Source organism: Sus scrofa, chromosome 9 (assembly GCF_000003025.6).
Source record: "Sus scrofa isolate TJ Tabasco breed Duroc chromosome 9, Sscrofa11.1, whole genome shotgun sequence".
NCBI classification, from domain to species: domain Eukaryota; kingdom Metazoa; phylum Chordata; class Mammalia; order Artiodactyla; family Suidae; genus Sus; species Sus scrofa.
This window is the reverse complement of record NC_010451.4, coordinates 14,814,667-14,837,752: the sequence shown is the minus strand read 5'-3', so window position 1 is coordinate 14,837,752 and position 23,086 is coordinate 14,814,667. Positions and strand designations below refer to the sequence as shown.

The 23,086-nt window shown below is 37.1% G+C and overlaps 1 long non-coding RNA gene and 1 pseudogene across 1 annotated transcript in view; one reads left to right on the top strand and one right to left on the bottom strand.

The window, feature by feature from the left end:
* LOC102160854 overlaps window positions 1-23,086 on the top strand; it is a 1,306,405-nt gene that overhangs the window by 1,146,700 nt on the left and 136,619 nt on the right. The gene's annotated exons all lie outside the window — the stretch shown is intronic.
* LOC100515156 lies at window positions 2,796-4,420 on the bottom strand (annotated as a pseudogene).

The following is a 23,086-nucleotide window of genomic DNA, read 5'->3' as shown; positions in this document are numbered from 1 at the left end:
TGTTGAAAAAGCTGGTTGCCTAATGGGAATTCCCTTGTATGTGACTCTTTATTTTGCTCTAATTGCCTTTAAAATTATTTATCTTAATTTTTCCATCTTATTTATAACATGTCTTTGCATGTGTCTCTTTGGGATCATCTTGTTTAGGAATGGCTGTGATTCCTCAACCCGGATTTTTATGTCCTTTCTCAAATGATTGAGGTTTTAACCATTATATCTTCAGCTATGTTCTCTTTCTCTCTTCTCCTTTCCTTCTGGAACCCCATAGTACAAATGTTAATACGCTTGGTGTTGTCCTAGAACTCCCTTAAACTATCTTTTTTTTTTTCTTTTTGTTGTTCTGATTTCCAGTATTCTATCTTCTAGGTCACTCATTCATTCTTCTCTGTCACCTAACTTGCACTTAATTCTTTCTAGCCAATTTTTTTGTTTCAATTATTGTATTATTCAGTGTGATTTTTGGTATACTTTTTATTAATTTGATAATGTTCTTTCTGTGTTCCCATCTTCTTTTCCCAAGTTCTGTTGGCATTTGTGTTACCATTCCTTTGAACACCTTATCAGGTGTTATTTATCTCTGTTTCATTCAGATTTGGTGGGTTATTTTATCTTGTTCTTTTGTTTGAAACATAGTCCTCTGTCTTTTCATCCTGTTTTATTTTTCTCTGTTTATCACTACAAAATTAAGCAAAACAGTTACCGATCCTTGTCTTGAGGACATGTCCTCATTTGGGAGTATTCCTATACAGTCTGAATGTACCCTCTGACTTTGATGGGAGACCTATATCTTAAGTGAGCATGGGCTGCATCTTCTCCTGTTGTACATTGGCAGCTACAACCTTAGTGGTAGGAATGAAGTCAGAGGGGATAGAACATGAGTCAGGTTAGCAGTAGCCTCCACTCCTAGGCTTAGGGACATTTGCTGCCTTATTAAAAGGTAGGACTGATCAGGGCTTGAGGTACTGGAATAGGAGTCCTGAAGGAGTTAAGCTTCTCCTGGATGACAGGCTTACCTTTGGTTGGGGATGTGGCTGGAGCCTGAGAGCTTTGAGCCACACTTCTTAGCTGGCCTGAGTCCCCATTCTGGCTAAAGACATGGCCAGGCTGGTTTTGCTCCTTCACAGGTGTCTGTTGCATGTGTGATGGCAATGGCGATCTCTGCCCTGGCTAAGGCAGGGTCGGGGCCCAAGCTGGCTCTGCTCTCTCTCCAGTGCACACTTGGCAATAGCAGTCTCTGTATTTGCAGGGACCAGAGCAAGCAAATATCAGTCCGTAAGTTGACGACCTACAAGATAAGGCAGGGAGATGCTGAATAAAAAAAGATTAGGTACCAAAGAAAAATGAATGTTGAGTGGTGTCCACTACAAGGTGAATTGTGTTCATTCTTTTTTTTTCTTTAATTTTAAGGAAACTGCTTTTCTATATTGTTCTAAAATTATTTAATGACAAAACAATATACTTTCATGTTTACATAATTTCCTAATATTTTCCCTAATTCATTTTCTAGGTTTGTAAAACAAAAAGAAAGATGCTTTTTTTTTAGCCTCCTCAGTTTATACGTAAGTGATTGCTATGGAAATAGGGTGAATGAGGTTATTCTATGAAGTTGGTTTATGAGAACAATATATTTATACAAATGGAATATAAAGGAGATGTTCTGTTATTTTAAAAAATCATCTTGGAATTTTAGATAACCCTCAAAAATCAAAGTATTATTTATCTTAAGTGTACACAGCACCTTCAAGGTCCATTTTAAGTTAATTTCTTTGCAATTACCCTCTGGTAGCATTTAGTTTATTTATGTTAAGTTAGACTTCCATACTTCAGAGAAAATTTATTTTGGGAAAATCCAAAGTTCTTTCAGTATTTTTAACAACAACAACAATAGCAACATCAAAACAATCTCCTCCATTTATCGAGTGCCTATTATTTGCTATATTATTTCTGATTATTGTAATTAACCCTGCATAATCAATATTATTATCTCCATTTTACAGAGATTAGCTTTAAGTGGATTACAAAAGAACACTTTCTGGAAAGTGGTGAAAATGGAAATCTAAGTTTTCTAATTCAAACATCCATAGCATTCCACTGAGCTAAATTGCCCAGAATAGTAGCTACTCAATAAATAGTTGTTGAATCAGTGGACGAACAAATTTTAAGCTCAGATGAGTGTTTCTGCTCCCCAGGATCATTAAAATGCCATTTTAAAATCAGACCATACATTCTCTACCAATTAAGGTACATTTAGCCGAATATGGTCTGTTCAGTTTAAATTGATTCACTTGATTGGATTTGGTTTGTTGTAATAGGCCATAGTATGGCTCTCCCTAGCGCTTTAAATAATGATCCTAGTTTCCCCCAATCACCCTACCTAAAGTGCAGCTAATTAAGTAGCAAAAAAGGAAAAATAACTTTCTCCACAGGAAAGTCATTTTGGCAGGCTGGGTTATTTTTGATGGAGTTTATTAGCAGAGTGGAACCAGTAATAAAAGGATGGCTAAAATGGATGAACTTTCTTATTAGTCACAGAGACTGGAATGCATAGAATCGTTGAAAAGCCCTTCTATCCTTTCAACTTTGTTATGAACAGTTGGGGATTGAACTCATAAACTCAGGAAGGCATCATCTTGAAGTAGAAATTTGCCAGTTCCTTTTAGAGCCTGATGAACAACAAATGAGCCAGCTTCTGTTTCGTGTGCTCATTAACAAAAATGCTTCTAGATTTGGAGTGTATCTTTTGTATATATTTTTGTATATATATTTTTTATATATTTTGTATATACTTTTGTGTATTTTTTTTTTTTTAACCTTTCAAATCCACTTTTATTTTCCTTTTTCCTCCTCACACACAGAACTCCACACACTGCTTTTCTTGCAGCTATAAAGTCATTTGATGTTGGTTAGGTACCATTTTAATCCCCTAAAACTTTGCTGGCATCAAAATATGACAGTTAACCAGTGTTAAATCTACAAAATATTTACATGGCACAGCACATGAAGCTTTAGACACTTGGCAATTAAACTACATAAAAATTGGATTAAGACCCCCATTCTGCATGTTCAGAATCAGGTGTTCACAGTCCCCATCTGGTGACTGTACGTGGTTCAAAAGGCAGCAGAGGCAACAAGCAGTTACTTCGGCGGACACTGAACACTATGATCTGGAAGCACATTGCGATGTTACCCCAGTGTCATGTACCACTCCACCTTTCTCCAAGGTGGTCTCATAATTCTGGAATGGCAGGTCCAGCTGATACAGAATGAAGACAGACAACACAGCATTTACTCTGTGGAGATATCCTAACTCTTACTATGCATGCACGGTGATTTTGAAAGCAACTCATCCTAAAAACTTGTCACGATCATCCTGGTTTTTTAGGTTGGGTGATCCATCAATCTCGCACTCAACTGTTACTTCGTTCATGTCATTGCCAGCATCAAAGGTGAGCTGGAGGGCAAGTAATGGCTGCAAATAGTTCCTATGCAGTTTTTTTCCATAATACGGAAAATACTTTACGTCTATCTTTCCATTGGGAGGATAAGTTGATAGAACTGCTGTGCTTTCACCCTTCGAAATACATTCTATCCTCGGTTCTCCTTGAGGCTTTAATCCAATTATTCTGTTCATTTTCACAAGAATACCAGGGTTTCCTCTGGAGTAGCCAAACTGGGGATCAATCTCACCGCTGCATGCTTCAAGTAAGTTAAGAGGAAACCGACATGCATCATAATGCGGACCCTTCTGTTCAAGAAATTCTCCATCGGTACAATCTGTGAGATTCTTCTGTTCTTCTGGCTTTAGAAATTTCTTAAGGTCATCAATGTACCCTTTATAGGAGTCTGGATCAGACACACTGAATGAATAATCCAACGCTGACACTGGTTTTGGAAAAACCGTAAGTCCTGAACTAGAAATCTGGTCGCGATATTTTGGAACCTCATCGTTCAGGATCTGAAGCATAACCCACATTGTGAATGCAAGAGTGCAGCCAGGAACACATAAAAGACTAGGTAGAAGAGCAAGATCAACCCCAGCTCTTGGCAGAGCGCCCCAGGAACTGTCCAGTGGTCGGGTTGTACAAGAAGAGCTTCCATTCGGCCATGCTCTGGTTGAAGGATTTCTCTCTTTCTTCATCATGCTGTGTGCCGACGACAAGGGAAGCAGCGAGGAGCATGGAGGTGCGTCCCGGCTGGAGCGGCGCAGCCCGGCGACGGCGGCAGAAGGCGGGACAGCCGGCCGAGGAAACCTCCTCCCTACCTTGAGCGCTCAATCCGGCTGCGCTGCGCCGCGCCGAGCCGGGCGGCAGCTCCAGCCACGGGAGCCTCTGTGTATATCTGTGTGTGCATGTGTGTGTGTGGTATATCCTTACTTTGCTGTTATAGACTAATGGTTGTATTAAGATAATCTGATAGAATTCCTAGGATCCCTGTACTTATCTGAGAACTTTGTCAGCAGATTCTAGGTACCACAGTGTGGTTATTGCCAAAGATGATAAAATGGTTGATCCTTGCTAATTTGGTCTCTTTGTCTCTTAAACCATTTTGTCACTCACTTATACCTGTCATAAGTGGTTAGGAATGAAAAAGGGAGCTGAGAGATGTAAGGAAAGAACACTTGTCAAACTTGCGTTCTTGGCTGAATCTAAGGAACTTTGTTCATATCACTTTACTTAATCCTCCAGCAGTTCTTTAGGTAGGTATCATTCCAGTCTTATAGATGGGAAAGTAGGGCCTTAGAAACAAAGCATCATATCTGGGATTATAAAGCCAGTAAAGCTGCAATGTCAACTCAGGACTCAGGTGGGGGAAAAAATTCTAGAGAGGTTTGTAAAATAAAAACAAACGGCCATGTATGTTTAACCACTCAGCAAATTCATACAACTGTTAGCTTTTCTAGTAGATGTGCAGTATCCAGATTACACGTTATTATGTATCATCTCCTCACTTGCAGTGAGCACACGTCTGAAATATTACATGTAATTCAGATAGTCATATTTATGAAATATTTACAGACTTCTGAGTATACGAAGAATCTCAATAAATAAAGAGTTCAGAAATCACATGACAAGATTTTTTTTTAATAAATGACAATTATAAAATACTACCATCCAATTTTCTCATTGGAGAATAGGTCAAAAGAATTCATTTCTTTGCCAAAGATCACTGACCTTTCCACTACTTCAAGTGAAAATAATTAAACATACGTAGGAAGGGTTTTCTCAGCAGAGTTGAAATCTCAGGCTCATTTTATGTCAAAAGCCTTACCTCCAGGGTTCCAGTAATATCTTCCCCTGGGGTAGAGGAAGAAGTCTCCAAAGAAAAGAGCCATAGTCTATGGAGCCCCAGGAAGAGGATCTGAGGATCAGTGAGGAGCTGCTGCAGAGACCAGTTATAGATTTATATCCGGTAGAATTTTAGAGAAACTCTGACTGTGTGAAAGCAAAAGGGAAAAGACAGAAAACTAATATGCTCTTTCTTAAAACAAATCATTCCACCAAAACAGTGTGGTGGAATAAAACTATGTTTTAACCATCTTAAAAGGGGAAATGAATGCTCAGGGTTGTTTTTTTTTTTGTTGTTGTTGTTTTTTGGGGTTTTTTTCCCCCTAATTACAAATAATTTGAGTCAGGTTTAACATTAACCCAAAGTAGTTTTGGCTCCAAGCCTGCCAAGCTTATATCCTTGGTTTCCCACCATTGGCTCCCAGAAGGCATTTAAGTATGAATTATTCAGTTGCCTGTCAGGGGTGTGTTGAAAGGGAGGGATCTCACAGAGAAGCAGGCTGGTCTTCATGACCTCTTAGATCTCTTCAATTTCTCAGCTTCTTTAATTTTATGATGCAGCTGGATGATATATGTATAGTACTCAGGTAAGACTAAAGATGGAAATTGGTGCTTAAAATAGAGCCTTGGCGACTTTCACTTACCTTGATCTTCTCTGCAATGCTCTGTGGATGACTGGTATTTGGCTCCATGAAAGGTTCATGCACCATGGGCAAAATGTTAGAAACTGCTCCCTCCAATCTTATTATAACATTGTTCTTGGCAGCTAAGCCACTTGCCAACCCCAGAGTGGTTTGCTTGGCTTGGAGATAATTACTCTAGGGTTAATTTCAGAGTCCTTCCAATTGTATTACATGGGATCCTCAGAGCCAGAGTCTATTTTTTGGATGAAGTATGCAAGATTGACTATATGTAAACATGCAACATTGTTTCCAGGCATGATTATGTGTATTTGAATAAGTGTGTAATTGAATGCACTTTTAAGGAACTGAATGGCAAGATTTACTTGGTCCTTCCATTCCTACCTCACATCCTTTCCCTTAATACTCTGGGAATTCAGTATTACATGTTAAATGTTCCTCAGTTCACCATGGGCTAGCTGATCAAATAATTTATGCTTAGAAGTTTATATCTTTTACCATAAGAATTTTCAAAATTATAGTTCCTCTTTCTGAAACATCTGATACTACTGAACATTCCCTTTTTAAAACTTTCCTATATTGCCTCCAAAGAGATATCAGTTACAATTTTGCTTTTGCTTCAGGTAACAGGAAACTCAAAGTGACTTAGACAGTAAGACTATTTTTTGTCTATAATTTAAAATCATAAATACAGTGCTAGAAACACAACCAGTGGCAAGAACAGCAGATGTCTGACTATGCTTCCTTGGGGTCTCTTTGTTCTGTCCTTTTCATTGCCACCTGTGTCTTCAGGGGGACTTGATGTGACCTCAAGCTGGCTACTAGCGTCAACAAGTAACATGTTTCTATATCTACACCCAGTGGGACACAGAGAGGGTAATTACCTATATATGCAATCTAAGTCCTTTCTTTAGGTTTTATGGGGCCAAGCTATGTTGCCACATCAATAAGAATATATAAAGTGATGTCTCCATCAATTTGGAATGATTTAGAATGATTGGAATTTAATTCTAAAGCTAAGGATGGTATCAGTTTCCCCTGCGTCATGTAAGAAGGTCAGAGGAGACATCTGTATCTGTATCATCAGTATCCTTTTTGGAAGCAAGGAGATGTAGTAGGTACTGCCCAGGCAAAACCAGGTTTCCTTTACCCTTCTAGAACCTTCTCAGTTTCTGATAGTCTTTTCTCCTTCCTCAGATACTTCAACGCTCCTGCTCATAATGTTCTATCCTTATTTTCACCAGAGGTCTTTTGTGGGTTATTAAAATATATAGTGGACATATTCTTTCATAGATGTGTGTGGTGTGCAGTGATTAAGGGAACAGATTCTGGAGCAAGGCAACCAAAATTTGAATTCCATTTTGATCATTTAGTGCTTGAGCCCTTTTAAGCAGCTTTTAAATCCTCAGTGACTCATTTTTCTTTGAATGGAAAATTGGGATAACAAAGTACCTTCCCGTTAAGGCAGAAGTTTTATAAGGATTAAATAACAAAATATGTGAAGTGCTTAAAACAGTATCTGGCCTTGTTTTTTAAAAAACCTTCTTATGATAGTTGAATCTCAAGAAAGGTAGATATAAGCAAAAAGAGGAGAAATAGAAAAGAAAAGGCATTTCCCCTATTATCCATTATCCTGTTTCATGTTCAGGACAACAATAATACAAGTCTGAAGGAAAAAAAAAAAAAAACCTTTTTGTTCCTTCTACTCACTCTTTTAAAAGAGGGAATCAACATTTATTAGGCTCTTATCATGTGCTATACTCTGCTACGAATGCTTTGAACCCACCCCCTCCTGTAGTTTCTCCCAAACCAAATGAAGTGTCATTGCCGTTCTTCTATAAAGGAAGGTCTCAGGTTCAGAAGACGTGAGTCTATTGACCAAGGTCAGTAAATGCTGAAATCAGGATTAAAAAATCCATTGAGCTTTGCTTGCTTGCTTTTACCCATTCCTTTAAATTTAATCATTGTTTCCTCTTTAAAGCCCTTTCTGATCACTCAGACTTGGTTCTTTGTGGCATATTTTTGTTTGCAGAAGACCCTATGCTTGCTGGTCACATCGTAATGCCATCGTCTGATATCATCACATTACTTGTGTGTATCCACATATATACTTTTACCTCCCATTGTAATCTCAGCAGAGAGCAGCAACCTCCATGAGTGTTTGTTGAATAAACAAACAGATTCATTGGCAGACATGGGACTCTTCAAAGCCTATGACATTCCTCCTTCTGTAACACTCAAATCTTTGATCTTCTCTTTAAGGTAATGTGACAAATTGGAAAGATGGATAGATCGATAGATAGATAGACTTAAATAAATATTCTACAAAACATGTATTCTATAAACATAGATTCTATAGACATTGATGTAGAAGTAGATATAGCTGCATATTCTGGAGATAACTCTTGTAAGCTCTACCTCCAAAGCACCCCTGCACCTTAATCTTTATCCGCCATGCCTAGGATTTAATAGATATGCCCGAGAGACCTGACTGATCAAACTTCCTCAATGAGTCCTTGAAGGAAATGAGCTGTGTATCCATTCTTATGGCTCCTGATCCAGAACTTGGTGCACCAAGACCTTCCTTTTAAACATTTCTATAGGGCAGACGCATCTGGTTATATCACTTTATCAGATCATGTGTCTTTCCCTTGTAAAGCAGAAGAAAATCTGGAGAAAACTTCAAATTATAAAGAAAGAAAATACATGTATATGTCAACAATACAAATATTACAGTTTCTTGTCACTTCTTTAGCATTTTTTTCATTTTTAAATTATTTTCCCCTTTTTTGCTATTATAATTAAAACCACCGTTTTTGAGGGACATGCCTATTATGCAGAGTTACAGAATCAGTTTAAAGTAGAAGCAAAAGAAGTTCTCGCTATGGGAGCAGTCAGCTAAGTTTCTGGCATTGTCTCTGCAGAGGCTATGGTGTCACTGCTGTGGTGCAGTCAGACCCCTGGCCTGGAAACTTCCTTGTGCCATGGATGTGGGGAAAAAAAAAAAAGTAGGGGTCAAAAGGTAAGATAATTATGGGACTGGAGAGATGGGCTACAAGATAAGATTTTATTTTTTCTATTATCATACAATATATAGAAAAATTGAAAAAAAGTCATTTTGATTTTCACAGCAAGAGAGCAAACACTGACTTTCTCACTTTAAATAGCTCTGCAGCTCTCTTTGGAAGGTGGCGAGGAACACTTCATAAAAATACAAGTTTATGAATGTCATTTGTTGCTTACATGTTTGATTATTCAAATGTCTATTAAAGAAACTCAGATGATTAGATAATTGTTTTTTTATAGCAAATATTTGCTTAATGTCTTGTAAGCATTAACTGTTGTGCTGGGTCTGCACATGAGTCTTAGCCATTATTCTCAAGGAGTTTGCCATCTAGTAATGCCTTCCCTAAGATTACACACTACTTAATCGGAGTTGTTGTCTGAGCCTAATAACAGTCCTATTATAGGCAGGCAGGCAGGTAGGTATTATTATTTTCGTTCCTTTTTACAAATAAGAAAATGGAAAGTTTAAGGATATTAGGTGATTTCATCCAAAGTTTGCACCCAAAGCATCTTAACTCCATGCTCAAAGGAATTGTTGCTATGTCAGATCTCTGGTGTTAGTAATGAAGGAAGTCACATCACTTCTTATTGCTCATCTTATAGAACTGGAACTCTTCCTGTCTTATTAGTATTAATGCTCTAAAACTGGGGGAAAAAGTAAAATTTTGTCATTGGACAGTTTTGCTGATAAAGCATATTATATATCACAATATTGAAGTTCCCTTTGTACATGTCAGTTACTACCCCAGATTTTATATTTATTTTTTGCCCTTTTTTTTTTTTTTTTTTGGCCATTTCTAGGGCCACTCCTAAGGCATATGGAGGTTCCCAGGCTAGGGGTCTAATCAGAACTCTAGCCGCTGGCCTACGCCAGAGCCACAGCAACACGGGATCCCAGCTATGTCTTCAACCTACACCACAGCTCATGGCAACGCTGGATCCTTAACCCACTGAGCAAGGCCAGGGATCGAGCCCACAACCTCATGGTTCCTAGTCGGATTCGTTAACCACTGAGCCATGACAGGAACTCCCAGATTTTATATTTAGATTTTTCTTTATTTATACTCTTATCCCTGTACAAATAAGCAAACACAAAAACAAATTAAACATTAGCTCCTGATGTTATTACACATGACGCTTCCTCAGCAGCAATGTGCTAAGTTGAATTATGAGCAACCACCTCTAAGAGGAAGTGTATTGTACTTGCTAAGAGAAGAAGCCCTGGTATCAGACAGCCTGAGTGTAAATTGTACATCTGCCACTTCTCAACTTTGTGACCTTTGGCAAGTCTCTTGGTCTCACTGTGACTTAGTGGGGATGAGTGCATAATGTCACAGGGATATGGTGCTGATTAAATAATAAGGTCTTCTCAGCACACTGACACCCTAGCCTCAAAGAGAAGTGAATTGTTTTTACTTCTGTTTCTTTTTACTGATGATCCCCAATTTTATGACATAGAAAAATCACCTGGGGAACCTGAGTTTAAAAAAAAAATGTAGATTCCTTGGCTCAACCCCAGGTATCTGTACCCCCTGGGTCAATGTGGGCCCAACAATTGGCATTTTTTTATAATCATTCCTAGGAGACTTTGCTGTAGGTGGCCCACCATTCACATTTTAAGGAACTTAGCCTTGGGGCATTTGTCCATATTTACTTTTTGCAATCTGCTCACCGCTCTTACTTCCTGTCCCCATGTGCCAGTAAGGACCCAACACTGCATGGTTCTGTAATTCCCTGTACTACTACTCACAGGATGACAGGGACTTTGTAATCATCTAGTCATACCCACATTTCAGTCCTGCGCTGCATCTCCACCAAATTGTTGAATCCCTAACAGCTGGAGTCAACCAAGCTGTTTCCACTAAACCACAAATCTCCCTAACTTCTTGGAAGCTGCCTTGGAATGTCCAAGGGAACCTCTGAAGCAACTTCCTCAGTATAACTACTAGTAGGAAAACCTATGTGCCATTTTCTGTTAGCTAAATGCTTACAACAGTTCCATCTTCAGGAAAAAACAATAGAAAAAGGTAGTAAAGGAACAAGAAAAGTTATGAAGCTCAGTTATGAAAATTACGCAACTGGGAAGTGAATGCATGGCACTCACATGGCACACATTCCTCCTGCAAATCCTAGTGTCAAGGACGGTTCGGGTGCCAGGTAAGAAAGCAAAGACATAACTGAGCTAAACCATCTTCTTGGGTAGAAAGTGTAAATGATGCACATAGCAACTTCTTACCCAGTGCTAAGTGCCAGGTGCCATGGCAACATCTTCTTCTGCCCATTTAACCTTGTCGAAGATTGTAGATATAGACACAGTGAGATAGAAGTATCTCAGCCTCTCCTCCTCCCAGCTCTGTCAAAAGAACTCCTGAGTGGTCACCTCAGCTTCTCCCAGCTATTCTGGACAAATTATCTCAGCCAGAAAGGCTCGTGGACTTTAGTGGTGCCAACTGAAAGAAGACCCCAATCTCATTGAGGAAGAGAAAAGGTAATTAAGAAGATACATTGACCTACATAGTCAAGTTCCCTCACCCAGGTGGAGGAAAGAGGTTTTGAAAAAGAAGGAAAATAAAGCTCCAGTGTGGTTCAGAGAGAGAGGTTTTACTTTTTTGTTTGTTTGTTTTGGTGGTGGGCAGTCAGGATGTACAGTGTGTTTTCCATGTGAACAGGTGACGTGGTGCCACAGGCCGGTGGCTGGGCAGAGCACAGGCGTGGTGGAGCACAGACGGGGGGTCACAGGCCGGTGGCTAGGAGCACAGACTGGGGGCCACAATCCCTAGGATTAACATGCACATGCCTCACACTTGTTCGTCTTGTGACCTTTGGAGTTATTTAAAATCTGCATGCTTGTATTTGCTTACCTACATTTTCCCCTCTATCATGAGGATGGCAGTGTCACTAATTCTTGGGACTAGCATCAAGAATAAATTACTTGGGTGTTTCCATGTGGCTCCATGGGTTAAGGATCCAGCATTGTCACTGTAGTGGCTTGGGTTGCTGATGTGGTACAAGTTCAACCTTGGGCTGGGACCACTGTTGATGAATTTGCTGTCATTTTCACATCTCTCCACATCTCTCTTCTTCTTTAGTATGTGAGTTTCATGAGGGCTAGGGCCATGTCTCATTGTTTCTTGGGCTGTCCGTTTCTAGCATAGAACCTGGTTTCAAGTTGAATTAACCAGACAGGTGAATAAGGCTCTCTATTTTATCCTTTCTTGCCGGACCCATTCTACTTAAAACTGTGATGGAAATAGTCCCTGAGCAGTTCTGGAATATGCCAGGCCTTATGTGCTTCTACTTTCAGGGGTTAGAAAGGATGATTTTTGTTTAGTTTTGTTTGTTTAACTGCATCCAGAACATTAACGAAGCCCAAGAAAGAAATGGCAGTAAAAACGGATAGGAGGAGTAGATGAAAGGCGATAAGACAGGGAAGGATGCCAAAGTAGAAAATATTTGTTAAAAGACACTGTGAGAAAAAAGAATATATATGTATATATATGTATATGTGTGTGTGTATATATATATATATATATATCATCTTCCTTTAATATGGATATTTTTTTGGCTCCCTCTTCAAATGTTTACTTCATTTGAAGTACTTTGTTTACTGTCTTGAGTTGAAAGCAGTCATGAGTGTATGAGTCTAAAGAAACCCTTGTGCATGAGTCATGCACACACACACAAACATATACCTTGCAGGAAACAGAGCAAGATCATTTTAACATTTTTATTTTAATTTGTTTTTTCTCTTTTGGTTGCCCTGAGGTATATGGAGTTCACCTGGCCAGGGATTGTAGGCAAGCAGCAGCTACTGCAACACTGGATCCCTAACTCACTGTGATCAAACCCACTTCCCAGGGCTCCTGGGGTGGCCGCCGATCCCTTTGTGCCACAGCGGGAACTCCTATTTTAACATTTTTAGATGGCAATACAGGTATTAAATAAAAGCAGCTACCTTAATGTAGTATTTCTAGTCTTGCGTAGAACAGGATGAATGTGCTTGCTATGAAGTTATTGCAACTCACATTCTGTCAGTCGACCCAGAAACAATCCCCTTTGAACTTTCTGAAATTCTCTCTTTTTTTTCTTATTTATGGTTAGTGGATAAAGCAACTGTAAATATAATTCCTAAGTGGCTCTTATGAATGAATAAATGAATGAATGGATTTTTTCCAGTGCAAGAAATAGATTCACCTCGAATTTCTAGAGCATAGTGGCCTAGGGAATTAATGAACTCTGGTTGCTGAAATCAGAGAAAAAGGAGGTGTGTTTCAGTTCTACAGCAACCAAGTGTTAAAGCAGATGATGTATTGAAGAAGGCAGTTAAATCCCACCACTGAATCCTGTATCATGATCCTCAATGGCACACTTTACAAAGAAAACTCTCCAATCATTCTTTCTTGGTGAATATTTGCTAAGGAAAATCTATAACGAGGTCTGATTATTGGAAACTTAGAGTTTCTTCTCTGGCATACATTTTAAAAATAATGACGGCTCAAGCCACTTTGACAATAGTTCTGATTTGAACCCTAGTGATTAAAAGGGTCAATGGGAGTTCAATTTTTTTTTTCCTTTAGGAAAAATTAAAAAAAATAAGCTCTCAGTGCCTGTATTAGGATATCTTTGTGATTAGGAGACTCTCAACTCACCAACAGCTGAGCAAAAGAGTTCTTTCGTGAAAAAAAAAAACTAATACTGGCAAACTCTAGATCTTAATCATAATTCCTCCTTGACATGAAAATGCACCTCTCCAGTCGATGCTCTGATTGCAGGTCTTCTTACTATTTCTTTAACTGATATATACTCATAAAATCTAATCATATGATGTGCTGCATTTTTTTATGGAAATAGAAATGTGACCAATGAATTCCACATCAGATCTGAAAAGACTGACGCTCTTGCAGGTTTTTTTGGGGGGTAATGAATGCATGCAAGTGTCGGGGGCGAGGGACATACAAGGAAGTCCATTTGCACACATGTATGTGCACACAGCTTAAGAGAAGAGAAGGAACCTTATGTGGGTATTTTTAGGTATCAGTAGAGATTGTTCTGGGAAAGTATAACCTTGATGGCTACCAGCTGAGTATCTCTAGCCACATGAGGCAGGTGGGAAGGCGTTTTTGCTGTATGTGTGTAAGTATTTTGCCTAAGTTACCTTTATGGAAGGAGGATTTGCATGATGATATCAAGAGCAGTTGAGAGAATTTTCCATTGTTGAGCATTTTAACTCTGGTTAGATAACACACACATACACACACAACCAGCAACCTAGACTAGGCTCTGAACAAGGGGTTTGCAATCAGAGAGCTTTGAGAAGAGTGATAATCCTGCCATTTCGCTATGTGTTCTTGGTTAAACTCTATGACTCCTTGAGGTCTGAACTTGCACATGTGTAAAGTGAGACTAGTGCTAGCATGTACATAGCTCAGACGTTCATATATGGATGGTGGTCATTGCTATTTGTTGCTACACCTTTGTTGGCCCAGCACCTATTTCTAACATCATCTACTCTATCAAGCATTCTATTCCTGCCCACAAAAATGAGCACATTGTCCCCACTTTATAAATATGCTATTTATTTGAAGCACATTTATGAGTCAGCTGCCTGAACGTTGAGATGATTTTTCTCCTCATGTTACTAGCAGCCGACTCATTTCAAACACCTCTTCCTTGCCAGAACTTGTGTAAATACCTCACGTGTCTTATGTATTATTGATTTCTCTAGAAATTCCACAGAAGTTTCCAAAAGAAACAGTCAAGATTCAGCAAGGTTTCTTTCACTAGGTGGCTTAGGACAATGCTAAGCCCTACAGATTTTTGTCATTCAAAATTCCTGTGCTTTTTTTTTTTTACTGCACCACTTTATCCTTCGATAGTATGAAAGAAAAGTAAAGATCAGACAAAGGATGGCTCAGACATGGTGCTGGCTTACAAAAGCCCACCAATTCAGAATGTAGCCAATATTTAAACTCTTGTCTCTTTGTGTATGTCTTAGGATACCTTTAGTTACAAGTAATGGGAAAAAAAAATCTGACTCAAACAAGCTTAGAAGATAAGGAAATTAATCACCACAACAACTCCAAGACCAGAGGCAGAAGGAGGCTAATCTTAACACAATGCATAGCCTAACAATACTTGGAAGGCCCAAGGAAAAGGTGGAAAGACCACCTGCTTTCTGCTGTTTCTTATGAGTTTCACGTTCACTACACTAAGATGGACTGCCATATGTCCAGATGTCATATATGGATGCCTCTTCCTGTATTTCTTTCTTAGGAATAATGAATGATTCTTTTTCCAGAAGTCTTAGTAGAGAATTTTTAAATATCTTATGCTAGGATTGAGATGTTTGACAGTTTCTGAGCAAGCACTGGCCAGGAGATTGGACATTACTGTGATGCTTAGTCAAAACCTTTGAAGTGGAAGGGATGCTGGGAAGACGACCAATAAAGCTTTCAAAATTGCGCATGCGTGTCTGTGTATAGGTGTCTGGGTGTGTGTCTGTATGGCTACACAGAGGGATTTTACAGTATATTTCAATACGTGGTGAATAATACCTCCACTTCTCTTCAGATATAGTAGCTTCCAAAACCTCCTTGTGTTGCCCAGTGCTACTGGGAAACAGGGAATAAATGACTAGCTCTTATGGAATTAGGAATGCTTCTTCCAGTTCTTTATGTGTATCATAGAATCAATTAGACATTAGAAGTCAGGAAACTATAAAGCTAAGAGTGCCCTGACTGCACCCCAATATCTTGGCACTTTCTGACCTGAAATTAAACAGGGGTGGTGGTTGAATAATTCAATAAATCTGTTCAGGGGATCACATGAATAGAATGTGTGTACAGCCATAATGCCAATGTCTTATTCAGAAGAGAGTCTGTAAGCCATGCAATTTAAGAACTGTGACTAAGCTGATTTTTATTCTTATGTTGTGAAAGTTTCAGCGAGCTCATACTTATCTCGTTAAATATCTTCATTTCTTTTGGATAAATACTTAGGACTGGTATTGCAGGGACATGGGGCTAGGTGTGTTTTCCACACTGATGTAACTTTTACACTTTTACCAGCAAATTAGAAAAGCGCTTCCTGAACATATGGTGTTGTGTTGCTTTACTTAAGAAAATTTTACCGGGTCTTCTGTCGTGGCTCAGCGGAAATGAGTCCGACTAGGAACCATGAGGTTGCGGGTTCGATCCCTGGCCTCGCTCAGTGGGTTAAGGATCCAGTGTTGCTGTGAGCTGTGGTGTAGGTCGCAGATGCGGCTCGGATCTGGCATTGCAGTGGCTGTGGCGTAGGCCAGCAGCTATAGCTCTGATTGGACTCCTAGCCTGGGAACCTCCATATGCCGCAAATGCGGGCCTCAAAAGACAAAAAAAAAAGAAAAGAAAAGAAAATTTTACCTTTCTAACATGTGTGTAGTGGTATCATTTTGGTTTTCATTTGCATTTCCCTAAAGATGAGTGATGTATTATACTTTTTCATGTGCTTTCTGGTCATTTCTATGTCTTATCTATACAAATGTTTTTGTCCATTTTTAATTAGGTTGTCTTTGTTGATAACTTAGTGGTAGGAGTTCTTTATGTATTATAGATACAAGTCCTGTGTGAAATATATTGTGTGAATATTTTTCTCAGTCTATGATTTAATTGACAGTGCCTTATGGTAAACAAAAATTTTAATTTTGATCAAGTTTAATATATATTTTGTAATGGTTGGTGGTTTCATATTAGAATTTAAAAATTTGCATATCCCTAGGTCACAGAGATATTCTCCTACATATTTTTCTAGAATTGTAGCTTTTATGTGTAAGTGTATGATTAATCTCAGAATGTTTTTGTGTGTGAAGGTAGATGAGGTAAATGTCAAGGTTATTCCCACCCATCTGCTATGGACGAATAGTTGCTCAAGTCCTAGCACCATTTGTTGAAAAGATTTTCCTTACCTTTGATGATTTGCTTTGGTGGTTTTGTAGGAAATAAATCACCTGTATAAGTTTTTGTTAACCTGTGACATTTGTTTGTTTCTGTTGATCTGTATCTCTTGCTACCAGTGCCTCCCTGTCTTGATTATCATAAGGTTTGGAACTTAGCATTATTAGCTCTCCATTTTTTTTAAACATTTAAAACATATTTTTTATTATTCTAGATCCTTTGCTTATAAATTTTAGAATCCATTTTTGATTTTTACAAGAGTTCTACTGGGGATTTTGATTAATATTACATAAATAGAGACAGACACAGATATAGATCCAGCTCAAATTAGAAGTAAAGGGTATTTTCATAATAATACAAACTTATTAAAATAATTTATGAACATGATATGCTCATGCTGTATTTGGGTCTGTTAAAATATCTCTGAACAGAACATTGTAGTTTTTGATTCAAGTTTTTGTGTATTTTGATAAATTGGTTTCTAGGTAGTTTTTGATTGATAATGCTATTTTAAGTAATTATTTTCAGTTTTGTTCTCCATTTGCTTATAGATATACAACTAATTTTTGTAAATTCACGTACTACCCTATGATATTGCTAAATTTTCATACTACTTCTCATAGGAGTATTTTTAGTTGATGTCTTAATCAGTTTCTATTTATCTATTCATATCATCTAAGGATATTTAAGCTTTTTTAAGCCTTTATTTTTCTTACCTTATTGTACTGGCTTGAAATCAGTATGATTTTAAATAGAAATGAGGATAAGGATAAGAGATCTTAAGGAAAACTATCCATACTGTCACTATTACATATAACGCTATTTGTAGGATTATTATATATGCTCATTGTTAGGTTGAGGAATTTTCTTTCAAGTTTACCAAGAATTTTTATAATGAATATATATTTAATTTAAGTGTTTTTCTTTTCTTTTTTTTTTTTTTTTCTTTCCTGTCTGCCCATTTTTTCTTTTTCTTCTGGGACTCCAGGTTTATGAGTTTAGTCACTTAATATTGTCCCACAATTTATGGATTCCCTGTTAACTTTATTTCATTGTTTTTGTTTATTTATTTGTTTTTCATTTTGTGCTTCACTGTAGAACATTTCTATTGCTGGATCATTGGGTGTTTTCTGCATTATTGGATTAGTAGTACATTCCAGCCAATGAATTTTCCATTTGCGCCACTGGATTTCTCATTTCCAGAAATTTGAGTTCTTTTTAGCATCTTGCCTTTCTCTCATCATGTTCTGGCTTTCCTCTACCTTCTTGGGTATTTATATTTAAAATAACTTCTTTAATAGCCTTGTCTACTAATTCTCTATTCTGGATTCGCTGTGTTAATATTTCTTCAAAGACTTGTGTTACCTATGTTTAAGATGCTGTTTTTTGGATACTTTCCTTCCCTTCCTTCCCTTCCTTTCTTCCAATATTGATATCAACGTAGCACTGGCCTCATAAATTGAGTTGGTAAGTTGTTGTTCTATTTTCTGGAATATTTGAGTAATGGTGTTGATATTCTTTTCATTATGTATATGATAAAATTCACCATTAAAGCTACCTGTAGTCTTCTTTCTGAAAAACATTTTAGTTATAGATTCATTTTTTAAAATTTTAATTCGAGGCCATGCTACTTAAGTTTTCTACTGTTTCAGTGTCAGTTTTGGCAAGTTGTATCTTTAAGGAAAACTGTTCCTTTCTTCTAAGATTGTTAAGAAATTATTGGCATAAATTTGATAATTGGCATAAATTTGATAACCATATCTTAATGTCTCTCTAATATCCCTGTAAATCCAGTGGTGATGTTTCTTTTCCTTCCTGATATTGGTAGTTTTTGTTTTCTCTATTTTTATTGACCGCTTTAATAATTGTTTTTCAATTATTATAGATATTTTTCCAAAAATAGCCCTTGAGTTTATTTTCCTGTTTTGTTTTTATTTGTTACTTACTGATTTCTGGACATTTATTTTACTGCTTTATACTTATTTTGGATTTAATTTTCTCTATTCTATACTTTCCATAGTAGTTTATTTCTTTGATTTAAGACCTTCCTTTGTTTTCAAATAACCCTTGTTTATGGTGGATTCCACATATGTTGATAAGTTATTTTTTCATTTTCATTCCATTCAAAATATTTTCTAATTTGCCTTGTGATTTCTTCTTTGTTCCAAAAGTGTTCTGCATTATTTCCAAATAGTTGTGAATTTTCAAAACTTTTTATGGTTTTGATTTTTTATTTAATTTTGTTGTAATGAGAGCACACACTGTATGTCAACAGTCTTTGAAAGTTTATTAAGAACTGTTTGTCAGTATATAAAATATTACCACTCTGTTTAATGATTAGTGTGTTCTTGGCAATAAAGTGCATATTCACTGCTGTTGAATAAGATACTCTATAAATATAAACATCACCAAATACTGTTTTGCAATGATGTTTTGATTATAGTGTTGTTCAAATCATCTCTAAACATAATGAATTTGGGTGGCTACTAGTTGCATCGATTACTTAAAGAGGATTTTAATTTCTGATTAATGTGGTTTTTTATTCAAGATTGTCTACTCCTGATTTATGAATTTTGAAATTCCATTTTAGGTACATATACATTTTTGTATATCCTATAATGAACTGACATTTTTAAATTATTATACTACATTTTTCTTAGTACTGATACTATTTCTTGCTTGGGTATCTACTTTGCTTGATATTAAAGCAGGTTTTTCTTTTGATTAACAACAGCATAGTATATCATTCTCCATTCTTTTAACCAAGTTGAATCATTCTATTTGTTGCATTTATTCTTTGTTATTTTTTATCTTTTTAAGTTATATGAGTAAATTATATTATTCCATTTTATCATATTAGCTTTTAAATGTACTTCTATATATTTTACGTTTCTAATGGTTACTCTAGATTTTATAATATGCATCTTTAACTTATTATAATTGACCATCTGTTAATATTATGCCAGTTCCTACATGACATATGAAACTTATGACAGCATACTTCAATTTATACCTTTTTTATCCTTTGTTCTATTGATATTGTACTTAGTTCTATATAAGTTTTAAAGCTCACAATACATTGTTATTTATGCCCTACTTTTAAAGAAATTAAAATATGTATATTTATTTGAATGCATGTGTATGTAGACATATATACTTATGTATCATTTTGGGTGATCTGCATTGAGCTTCCATCTGGTATTATTTATCTTCAATCTGAAGAACTCTTTTTCATACTCCTTGTAGAGCAGTTCTGTGAATTCTTCAGATATTATTTGTCTGAAAAACATTGTAATGTTTCATTTATTTTGTAAGGATTTTTTGATGGTTGTACAATTTTAGATTGATTTTTTTTCTCTCTCAGCACTGAAGAACTTGCTATAATTTTATAGATAGCACTGTTTCTGATGATAAATCAGTATAATTTCTTATTGTTGTTCATGGACATGAAGTATGTTTCTTCTTAGTTTATTACTGATTTTTAGCAATTTGTTTTTAGATTTGGTCCTTGAGCTGGTAAGCTTCTTATATCTGTTAATATTTTTCATCAGATTCAGCTAAAGTGTTATTATAATTTATTAAAACTTTTCCTGCCTTTCAGTCTCTTCTGGTGCTCCCATTACAAATTTTGACTGCTATGTATTTCCAAATAGAGGACTGACAATCATATTCTCCCTCCTCCACTCCCAGACTTTTTTTTATTTATGCCTCTGGCTGTAGAATTTCTACTGCCTTCTTTTCATGTTCATTTTTATTTTCTTTTGAAGAGTCCAATCTAATGTTAAGCCAACGCTGTGGACTTTTAAAAATTTTAAGTTTTTTTTTTGTTTTGTTTTTGTTTTTTGGTTTTTTTTGCTATTTCTTTGGGCCGCTCCCACAGCATACAGAGGTTCCCAGGCTGGGGGTCAAATCGGAGCTGTAGCCACCGGCCTACGCCAGAGACACAGCAAGGTGGGATCCGAGCCGCGTCTGCAACCTACACCACAGCTCATGGCAACGCCGGATCGTTGACCCACCAAGCAAGGGCAGGGATCGAACCCGCAACCTCATGGTTCCTAGTCGGATTCGTTAACCACTGTGCCACGACGGGAACTCCAAAAGTAATTTTTACATTTTGGTTTTTGTTATCTATTTATTATTTATAATGATTTTTATTTTTTACGTTATAGCTGGTTTATAGTGCTCTGTCAATTTTCTACTGTACAGCAAGGTGACCCAGTCACACATACACGTATACATTTTTTTTTCTCTTATTATCATGCTCCATCATAAATGACTAGCCATAGTTCCCAGTGCTATAAAGCAGGATCTCATTGCTAATCCATTCCAAAGGCAATAGTTTGCATATGTTAATCCCAAATTCCCAATCCATCCCATTCCCTCTCCCTCCTCCTTGGCAACCACAAGTCTGTTCTCCAAGTCCATCATTTTCTTTTTTGTGGAAAGGTTCATTTGTGCCCTATATTAGATTCCAGATATAAGTGATATCCTATGGTATTTGTCTTTCTGACTTACTTCACTCAGTCTCCAGTTCCATCCATGTTGCTGCAAATGGCATTATTTTGTTCTCTTTTATGGCTGAGTAGTATTCTATTGTGTACATATACAACACATCTTCTTAATCCATTAATCTGCTGATGGACATTTAGGTTGTTTCCATGTCTTGGCTATTGTGAATAGTGCTGCAATGAACATGCGGGTGCATGTGTCTTTTTCAAGGAAAGTTTTGTCCAGATATATGCCCCAGAGTGGGATTGCTGGGTCATATGGTAGTTCTATATATAGTTTTCTAAGGTATGTCCATACTGTTTTCCACAGTGGTTGTACCAGCTTACATTCCCACCAACAGTGCAGGAGAGTTCCATATTCGCTATACCCTCTCCAAGATTTGTTATTTGTAGACTTATGAATGATGGCCATTCTGACTAGTGTGAGGTGGTACCTCATGGTAGTTTTGATTTGCATTTCTCTAATAATCAGTGATGTGGAGCATTTTTTCATGTGCTTGTTGGCCATCTGGATATCTTCTTTGGAGAAATGTCTATTCAGGTCTTTTGCCCATTTTTTAATTGGGTTGTTGGCTTTTTTGCTGTTAAGTTGTATAAGTTGATTGTATATTTTAGAGATTAAGCCCTTGTCTGTTGCATCATTTGAAAAAATTTTCTCCCATTCTGTAAGCTGTCTTTTTGTTTATTTTTATGGTTTCCTTTGCTGTGCAAAAGCTTGTCAGTTTGGTTAGTTCCCATGGGTTTATTTTTGCTTTTATTTCTGTTGCTTTGGAAGACTGACCTGAGAAAGTACTTCTGAGGAACAAAAACGAAGCAGGAGGCATAATTCTCTCAGACTTCAGGCCATATTACAAAGCCACAGTAATCAATACGTGTGGTACTGGTACCAAAACAGACACAGACCAATAGAACAGGGTAGAGAACCCAGAAATAAACCCAGACACCTATGGTCAATTAGTCTTGGACAAAGGAAGCAAGAATATTAAGTGGGAAAAAGACAGTCTTTTCAGCAAGTGGTGCTGGGAAAGCTGGACAGCTGCATGAAAATCAGTGAAACTGGAACACACCCTCACACCATGCACAAACATAAACTCAGCATGGCTTAAAGACTTAAATGGAAAACAAAACACCATCAAACTCCTAGAAGTGAACATAGGCAAAACATTCTCTGATATCAACATTTTTTTTTAATTACATTTGGCTCTTTTTTTTTTTAATAGTTTCCATTTATCTACTCATATTCTTCCATTTACTGTTTTTAGTTTTACTATTGTATTATTTTTTAGGGCCATGCCTACAGCATATTGAAGTTCCCAGGCTAGGGGTTGAATTGGAGCTGCTGCTGGCCTACACCACAGCTCATGGCAACAGTGGATTCTTAGCCTGCTGTGAGGCCAGGGATCAAACTCATATCCTCATGGATACTAGATGAGTCCATTACTGATGAGCCACAATGGGAACTCTCGTTTACCATTTTAAAATCCTTTTTTTATTAATTTAAAATCTCTAGATCAGTTTATATTCATTTCTTTTTAAAAATACATATGGGTCACATTTCGTGCTTTTTCGTGTGTCTAATAATTTGTTACTTTATTTGGTCGTGTTGGATATTACATTTATGAAATTTTAAACTGTGCTGTCTTTAGAAGTTTTTG